Raw genomic sequence first — 9231 nt, 5'->3', positions numbered from 1 at the left:
CAAAAAATTTCCAACCAATAATAAAACTCATGTGTTTGTAAAGCCAAGTGTTTGTATATGAATATGTTTTTGTGTATATTGTGTATATGAATGTATGTGTTCGTGTGCAAGGAATACTATGTTTTCAGGCTGTGCTTTAAGTGGTTGACGACATTTAAACACCACAACTTCACTGTCCACTTACCAAAGTTATGGACTTAAAAACTCCAATGGCACAGTTTCAAACACAGCTGTGTTTACCTGAGTTGTGGATCCTAATGCATATGTGACAAACTTCAAATTAATTGGCTTGGAATGGTGATGCAGCAAAAGCATGTTCAAATAAATGCCCAAAAGGACATTCATTAGAAAGGAATGGAAAAATTCACTACAAATAAACTGAGTAGCAGAATGGTAAGTTTCTGGAACATGTGTTATGCAGAGAAACTAACATTAAGCTGGAAAATGAAAGACAAAAGGAAAATTGCTTTAAGTATGTTAATGCAGTTTTATAAATAAGATTTTAAATGCCAAACTGTAAGAAAATCAAGTTATGTTCTCCACAATATATGTAATAAAGTTACTCTGAACATCTATTACCATGGTTTAAAGCTTAACAGTGAATAATGTATCATACCAAAGTATAAAAAAGTTTTTAGATTGACCAACTGAAAAATAACAGTCCCAAACCAATAATACGAAGTCATTGTTAATTTGGTGAACTAACTACAACTCCAATACATCCAAATTCTAAGACACTTAGCATTAAGTGCTACAACAAAATAACTAAACATCAATATTTGGGTTTCAAATAGTCCCTGAATTGATCGGGTTTCTTACATTTTGACATAAATTCATTTAAAACATTTCTTTTAATTTTTCTCCAGTTTCTATTAAGGATAAAATGGATCCTTCTACAGGCTTTCAAAGAGGTTCTGGAATAAAATTTTCAGATCCCTGTTGCTAGAGTCATAGGCACATATTTGTGTGCACGTATACAATATGCACACAAATATACTTGTCTTTATCTTTCTTCCTATTTCCCAGTGACAAGATTCAGGCTGCTGTTTTCCCAGGGTCATTAGCAACAGAATATGGCAGCTTGGTTCTTATTGATGACCAGCTGCTTGACGAAGCCCATATTGCTTCTTTCCTAGCTGTTTGTAGAAACCTTAACTGATTAGATGATCCACACAATTTTAGCCAGCTCTGAGGGCCACACGCTATGTCTGGGTCAGAGGACCATCTATGTTGCAAAAATGTGATGTTTGTTGGAAAATACTGAGCTAAAGGGTCTAACTAAGGAGAAGGCAGCTTGGCATATATACATTCCATCATAGTCCTTTGATATGGATTGATGCACCAGCCATGTCATTAGTCATTTGATTATAGGCTAATCATATCTAGAACAAACACAAATAGCTTTTATGGGACCCAAATAGCCAAAATTGGCTGCTGGAAGGTTGTGTTAGGTTTAGCTCTGTTGAAATCAATGAAGCAACTCCTATTTTCCTCCTCCTCTTTTGTTTTTTGTTTTTTTTTAAAAGGAAAAACGAAAACAAAAGAATTGAAAGTGCGTTTTGAAAAACTTTGTAATAATCTGATTTCTGCATTCTTTTCCTCCAAAAAAAAAAGATGCCCACCCAGAAAATGAAAACAAAATATTACTGAAGCTCCTACAAATCATATTATATGCCTTTTAAGATGGTTGTGAAATGTCTTTCTTTCATCCTGTTCTTCGATAGCTTTCAAAACTAGGAGTGATTTCAATGAAAATCTGAAAGGAAAGATTAATGTAAAATCCAGAATGGACTATTTTGTTATGTAGAATCTGGAGAATCACAGTCTTCAATGTTGTGACTGCAATTAACCTATTTTGTTTTGTCTTGGTAGTGCAGTGGTTAGAATGCAGTATTGCAGGCAAACTCTGCCCTCGGCCTGGAGTTCGATCCTGATGGGGTTCAAAGTTGATTCAACCTTCCATCCTTCTGAGATTAGTAAAATGAGGACCCAGATTGTTTGTGGGCAAGAGGCTGACAGTGTAAAATGCTCAGAAAGTCTGTACAGAACTATAAAGTGGTCTATAAGTCTAAGTGCTATTGCTATTGCCATTGCTATTCAGTCCCCTTGTAACTGTGAACAGTTATTAAACGAATGGTTGTAAGCCGAGAACCACATGTACTCTTTAACACTGTGCAGATCAAGCCATGATATCAAACTTATGCATATCAGTATGAGTGGAGGGATTCCCTTAAATGCAGTTGGTGGTATTTGTAGAATGGAGCTTCTCCTGTCTCTTGTTTCTGTATTCAGTTTATGCCATTAGATGAAGACATAATCTTCTGTTACATGTTAAAATAAATCTTCTTTGTATATGGCATTCCTTGAGCATATGGCTCAGTAATGATATCCATTACTTGATTGAGGACAGCAACTGAGGCCAGAATTTCTATTGCTAAGCAAGGAAGTTGTTAAGTGAGTCATTTCCAATTTTACAACCTTTTTGTCACAGTTGTTAAGCGAATCTGGTTTCCTCAATTGACTTTGCTTGTCAGACACCAGCTGGAAAGGTTGCAAATAGTGATCACGTGATCCTGGGACACTGCGACCATTGTAAATACATACCGGTTGCCACGCCCCCAAATTTAGATCACATGACCCTGGAGACGTTGCAATGGTTATAAGTGCAAGAACCAGCTGCAAATCACATTATTCTGTGCCGTTGGGACTTTGAACAGTCACTAAATGAATGGTCATAAATTAAGGACTACTTCTATCTTACTTTGGTACAATATTATCTGTAGTTATCACAACATGGACTCCATAATTCTTACAACAGATTTTTCTAGGATCAAACTACCAGTTGTCCCTAGTTCAGCAGCTAAGAAAACCTCTTGAAAGGAAGACTTTCCCATTACAGAAATGGCACCAAGTTAATTCTTTTTCTTTCAAGTCGGTCCTCAAAAGCACATGTTTATGCTATAACTTGTGGATTTAAAAAAGTAAATTGAAAGCAAACAATCCACAAACCCACAACGCAAACAATCCACAATCCATAAACAATTTATTAAGACTCAAATGTAGCACAATTCAATTGCACTGGCCATGGTTGTATTGATTTATTGTAAACACTCTTAATAAGAGACAAATATCAAATCATGCCTTTAATGGGAATATAAACACTGCAGACCTTAGTTGTCATTCTCTCCAAAGGTAGAAAATTCCCAGGGAACTGGGTCATGCTGCCATCATTTCTGAAAGCTCCAGGAACTGGGAGAAGTTTGTATATGACATTTAATCCAAGTCCTGCTTCATGCATAAAATTTAAAGAAGAGCATCTTCAACAGACTGCTGTCTAGCTGTGTGTGAGAAATAGAGAATTTGAATCTAAGGATGACATATAGACAGTCCCAGAAGTCATAGGCACATCTCCCCAAGAATTCCAAAATTTGCTATCAAATTGAAATGTTTTAATACGAAAGCAAGGGAATATGATTAAATACACAACCGGAGAGCAAGCATATAAGCTATATTTAATTTTAATTACACTGGCATGCAAAAGAAAATCTATTGCAGCTTTTTTCCCCGCCCAGTTTTTGTAGTGTAGGGAATGTACCCCTTAGAAAGCTATTCAAAGACCAAAATACAAACCTTGATCTGGAAAAGGCTGCAGATTTTTATTGTAAATGGCATCCTTTCTGAATAACCACTTCGCTGGCCAAATCATTCTTATCATCTACGGTGAGATGTGGTCCTAATCAGTGCATATGAAGAAGAGGCGGCACAAGGAAGAACTAAGATGAAATAATAGAAACAAGAGCTTAGATGGGTATGCAGGAGTAAAATCTTGGTTGCAATGAGGTATTGATTCAACCGAGTAAGATCCAAGATTCTTTTGGAAGTTAGGTCAGTTACATAATAAGGGATTGAGAATTTGGAGAGCCTAGATTTGAGGTCATGTTGGAACAAAACATGAAAGTCAGGGCTGTTTAATCAAATATGTTGGGCTGTCTCATAAAGAACAAATATAATTCAAACACTTCACTCAATATTCGTACCTACCAGGTAAGATCTCTGGATAATTTTGCAACTTTGCTGAACCCACTATCCTGACACCATGTAGTTGGAGTGACTGGAAACATTTGTGGCCTACATCAAATAGAACCACTTCTGAATATCAATTGTTGCCACATTCTAAATAGTCCTGCAACACTTTTGTGGATGAAATCACTCTTGCATGTAGCACATGCGGATATCTCTCTGTTTCCAGCCGAAGCAGGTGAATTATACTGATATCATGATCCCAAAGTTCTTAAAACATGCCTGAGGGCAAATGTACTATCTGAAAGTGAAAGTTATTCCTTTACTACACGCAGTTATTTATTTATTTTTTATTTATTTTAATTCCATTTATATCCCGCCCTTCTCCAAAGACTCAGGGCGGCTTACAAGCTTAGCAGTAGCCTTCATTCTATGTATATGCCTGCTTATTAGGGCTTTCACACACACCCCAGCGGCATTATTACAAAGTCAGCTTAATTGCCCCCAACAATCTGGGTCCTCATGGGGATGTTTCAGATGATGCCAACAATAACCTGGCAGTTCAGATTCCTGCTATGGCCTTGGGTAGCCAGGAAGTGAAATCCTATAAATTTGACATCCCTGAAATTCAGAAGCTGTGCTCTTACAATGAACAGAAGGAAATAAATAAATTAAAAAAGTGGTGGCAGAGGGGGCAATAAGAGCAAGAGGGCTTTTATTCATAAGGATATTTCTAATATATTTTCCACTTCCTTTGTAGTGCTTGGTGCAACAGAGAGGCTCTCAGTTGAAGACAAAATCACCCGGGACTGAAGATACAGAAGCAAGGAAGTCTAATTTTGTTTTGAAAAAAATAAGCAGCATTCTTGGATCATAATCAAAATCAATATCAATGTATATGTATATGTATATGTATATGTACATATGTATACATACACATATACATATATATTAAAAAGCTGCATAAGAGCCAACTGACAGAAATGGGGATTCCATCAACAGTACTGAAGCAAGGAAATATTGAAAGATCTACTGTGACCAATTTTGTCTCATCATAAATCAGTAATAATGAAAAATTGCTAGTTCCATCTGTCCTCCCCTATGTTTTCAGAGCTGAAGTAGGGCATCTTCACTTCATCAGGTTAACTTTCTTGCATCTTACGGCCACCCGGAGTGAACTCAAACTATTTTCAATTCTGTCAGATTTGTGAAATAATATTTCTTCCCTGTGACAAAACTGAGCTCTGCCTGAATTGAATTGTCCAGCTGGCTCAAGAACACCACACACTTTTTGGTGCTTGGCATTGAGAAAGTACAAATATCATTCCCTTCCTGCTTTAGCTAACTTTTACAAATGTTGCAGTAGCCAATGGGAAAGGAGGAACATGCAACAGGCAGCAACATCTGTGTCCATTTCATCTTAGCTCAAACTATTTACTTGTGTTCTCAGCATGAAACAAAGAACTGCAAAGAAGGTAATCATGAGAGTGTCTCGAGTAAAGGAAGGAAAGAAATGACTGATTTCTGTATATGTAAAAGATGAAACCTGTGCCAGTAGACTTTCTTCTTTCTTTCTTTCTTTCTTTCTTTCTTTCTTTCTTTCTTTCTTTCTTTCTTTCTTTCTTTCTTTCTTTCTTCTTTCTTTCTCTTTCTTTCTTTTCTTTTCTTTTCTTTCTTTTTTCTTCTTTTCTTTCTTTCTTTCTTTCTTTCTTTCTTTCTTTCTTTCTTTCTTTCTTTCTTTCTTTCTTTCTTTCTTTCTTTCTTTGATTGTGGAAGACTGCACAGCCTAGATAGCTGGCAAGCAGAAGATAAATGCATGTGTTCTTATTATGTAAATACTTCCCCAGGAAAGATACAGAATAAGGCACAAAGAGACAGCCTACATGTTGTGTGTCTTGTCTGCCGATCATGGCTTGTTCCCCATTCACTTTCTGCAAAAGTGAAGAGCTACAGGTACTCTTCAACTTACAACCATTCATTTAGTGACTGTTCAAAGATACAATGGCCCTGAAAAAAGTGACTTATGACAGTTTTTCACATTTATGACCATTGTAGCATCCTTACAGTCACATGATCAAAATCTGGTCACTTGGCAACTGGCTCTTATTTATGATAGTTGCCGTGTCTTGGAATCATGTGATCACCTTTTGTAAATTTCTGACAAACAAAGTCAATGGGGAAAACAGATTCTTTTAACACTGTGTTACAAATGTAAAAACTGCAGGTCATAAAATGGAGCAAAACTCATTTAGCAACAGAAATTTTGGGTTCAACTGCTATCATAAGTCAAGGACTACCTGTACTGGATTTTTCTAATGAATCAGGGAAGTCCAGAATAATGATTAATGTAAAGTTTGCAAACATACATGCACAAAGATGCTGGGAGCATGATGCCATAATATTCTTCTTTACCTTACTAAAATACAACATTATAATAAACATCTCTTGCTGGAATGAGAGGTTGTTGGGAAGCTTATGAAGGCTCTCTGTTTAGGAGTAGAGTAATGCTATGCATTGAGATTCAATCTGTGTCATTTCAAACTACAATACAAGCAGAAAGAATGGTTTGACATGTTGGCATTGCCATTTAGTGTTGACAATATTAGATTAGATGGTCCAATGAGCTGGTTCAAAACATGCCCTCCTATGATCTACAGCACAAAATAAACTCTGCCTGAAAATTCTAGAAGGGGATGTGGCTCATCAGGAGAGAACATACTTTGTGTACAGACAGTCCCATGTTCAAGCACTGTCAACTCTAGATAGAGCTGAAAAAACTCCTACATGAAGTCCTGCATAGTCCATACTGGTCAATATTGGTCAATATCAGTAAAAGTGAGTTAACTGATCCCAAACTGATGCCTTCCAAATGTGTTGGCATTACAGGTCCCAATATTTCTTCATGAAGAAGAACCTGGTGCTAATTAGACCAATCGATTGAAACAATTTATGAAAACATTTATTCCTACCAATTTGGAAGATTTGTGACTTCTGGTATGAATCTGTTTTTACCCAGGTACAACTGCAATCAATCCTAATCCTTTCCCTTAATTAATATCTAGTTTTCTCTTCCTTGAAAGAACTATGTTTATAAAAGACATTCAGAAGTCCCCAATTCCAAGGAGTGAAAATCTGGGTAATGTAATATCAACTATTCTGCTAAACAAATTCATATAATTATGATTGCAAAGACACATAAGCTTCCTTCCTTCCTTCCTTCCTTCCTTCCTTCCTTCCTTCCTTCCTTCCTTCCTTCCTTCCTTCCTTCCTTCCTGTCCTCAGACATCCAGATGAATCCACCTGGTGTTCCCAGAAATGACTGAGGATTTCCATGCAGCAATGTTCTTAATAACAGTATTTTCTGAGCTTCTGGGTCTGCCTGCTTAATGTTCCATATTCAGTTCCTGCCTTTAATCATCTTCTCCCCTTTAACAGTTTTTGGAAATCAAACATGACATCCACAGCTCCCCTCTTTGCTGAGATACAGGCAGCCTGACTGTATTAATCTGGGGCTGCTGCTGCGACACACAGCTCCTTGTCTATGACCATTGCACAGTGTCACAAGCCCATAACATCACCAGCTGACACTTGCAGAACTCAGCCAAAGTTACCTAACCACATTTTTCCCCCACTCCCCCAGAAAGGCTGCAAAAAAAAAAAGGAGAAAAGCTGACACTCTGAAGATTCGGATGTGTTCGGCTGGCCTTCAAAACGTGTGACAATGACTCACGCTGAGGGACACAAGGTAAACTGCTGCCGAAGCACTTTGACATAATGTGGGATTCATTTCTTCAAGAGCTGTAACCCACTGCTTGAGTCAGCATTTTGTAGAGCCAGTAATTTACAGCGATGGAATGAAATGACATCAATGGAACATAGGAAAATGGAAGCAAAGCTTGCCTCGAAAAAAAGAAGCACAGAGGGACAAAATGGAACCAAATTAACTAAACAACGCTCTTTTTTTCTGCACAGTGCATAAAACAGCCATCCACCAGTTCTTCTCTGGACCTGGCATGTCTGTTTATACTGCCTTGCCCCACAAATCACAGTTATGTAAATGAAAGGCAGTTGAGCAATGCTTGAAATGCAATCAGGTGACTGCAGGGGTGTGTGTGTGGCAATCATAACTTCAAAGAAAGGCGATAAGTAGCTTTTTAAAAAGTCTGTTGTAATTTTGAATAGTTATTGAGGAACTGGTTGTAAGTCAAGGCCTACTTGTAACTCAGTGACTCTAACTTGCCCTAAGTGTAGAACGATATTCAGATACACATGAGGTAAAAAACATAGCCTATCTGTGTGATAGACACAGCACATCAACTTGAGTGTGTGGTATGATTCATCCTAAAATGGACGGAACAAACACTGAAGTCTCACAGGTAAGCAATCTTGAATCTGAAATGGACAGAATTCTCTCTTGGTAGGAAGAGTAGAATACTGGTGGTGAGCAGAATTAAAGCAAGCCCAGTAAGGACTTCCTTGTTCTTTCAGCAAACCTCTTTCCTTCCTTTTTCCCCCCATTCTGACTCCCATGTTTGATTCTTCCACATGATAGCCTACCAGAGAAAGACTTTGCAATGAGATTGTGAACCAGGCTGCAGTGGCGTAGCGTGGGGGGTGCAGGGGGGGCCGGCCGCACCGGGCACAACATCTGGGGGGGCGTGCTCGCACTCGCAGCTCTCTGCCCCTGCCTGGCTCACTCACTCTCTCTCACTGCAGTGCTGGCTGTGCGAATCTGATCCGAGCCGCCGGGTCGCCGACCACTGTGGAGAGGGGGGTGCCAGGCGTGTGGTGCGGTGCGGAGAGAGAGGGACTATCTGGGGGAGGGACAGTGCAGTGGTGGAAGAGACTCGAGTGCTAAAATCCACGGGTTAGGGGGCGCAAATTACTTGCCTTGCCCCAGGTGCTGACAACCCACGCTACGCCACTGCCAGGCTGCAATTGTCCTGCCCTGGTTTAATACACTGAAAAAGGAAGCACATGTGCAAGGCACTCTCAGCTGAAGTTACTAGTACTTCCTGTTAACTTTGAGCCATTCACCATTTCCAAACCCACCTCTCTGGAGAGTTGAGATTTTGAAAAAAGAGGAATTATGGACTCCACCCTACAATCCTGAGTCAAACACACAAACAAAAAAATCACAGTAGATTTCTCTAGGTTGATGTGTTATTTGGCTGTGTGCTCTAGTTAGTTAACCTCAAATCGATACAGACT

At 38.7% G+C, this 9231-nt stretch overlaps 1 long non-coding RNA gene across 1 annotated transcript; it reads right to left on the bottom strand.

The window, feature by feature from the left end:
• Positions 1-3206: 3206 nt before the first annotated feature.
• LOC310631963 lies at positions 3207-5599 on the bottom strand. The gene is made up of 3 exons (XR_014490749.1): positions 5567-5599; positions 3631-3773; positions 3207-3338 (listed from the first exon to the last, which is right to left on the bottom strand). It is a non-coding gene; the product is annotated as an uncharacterized lncRNA (long non-coding RNA).
• Positions 5600-9231: the final 3632 nt, after the last annotated feature.

The sequence above is a fragment of the Vipera ursinii genome (genome assembly GCF_947247035.1).
Source record: "Vipera ursinii genome assembly, chromosome: 1".
NCBI classification, from domain to species: domain Eukaryota; kingdom Metazoa; phylum Chordata; class Lepidosauria; order Squamata; family Viperidae; genus Vipera; species Vipera ursinii.
This window is presented reverse-complemented; position numbering and strand designations above follow the sequence as displayed.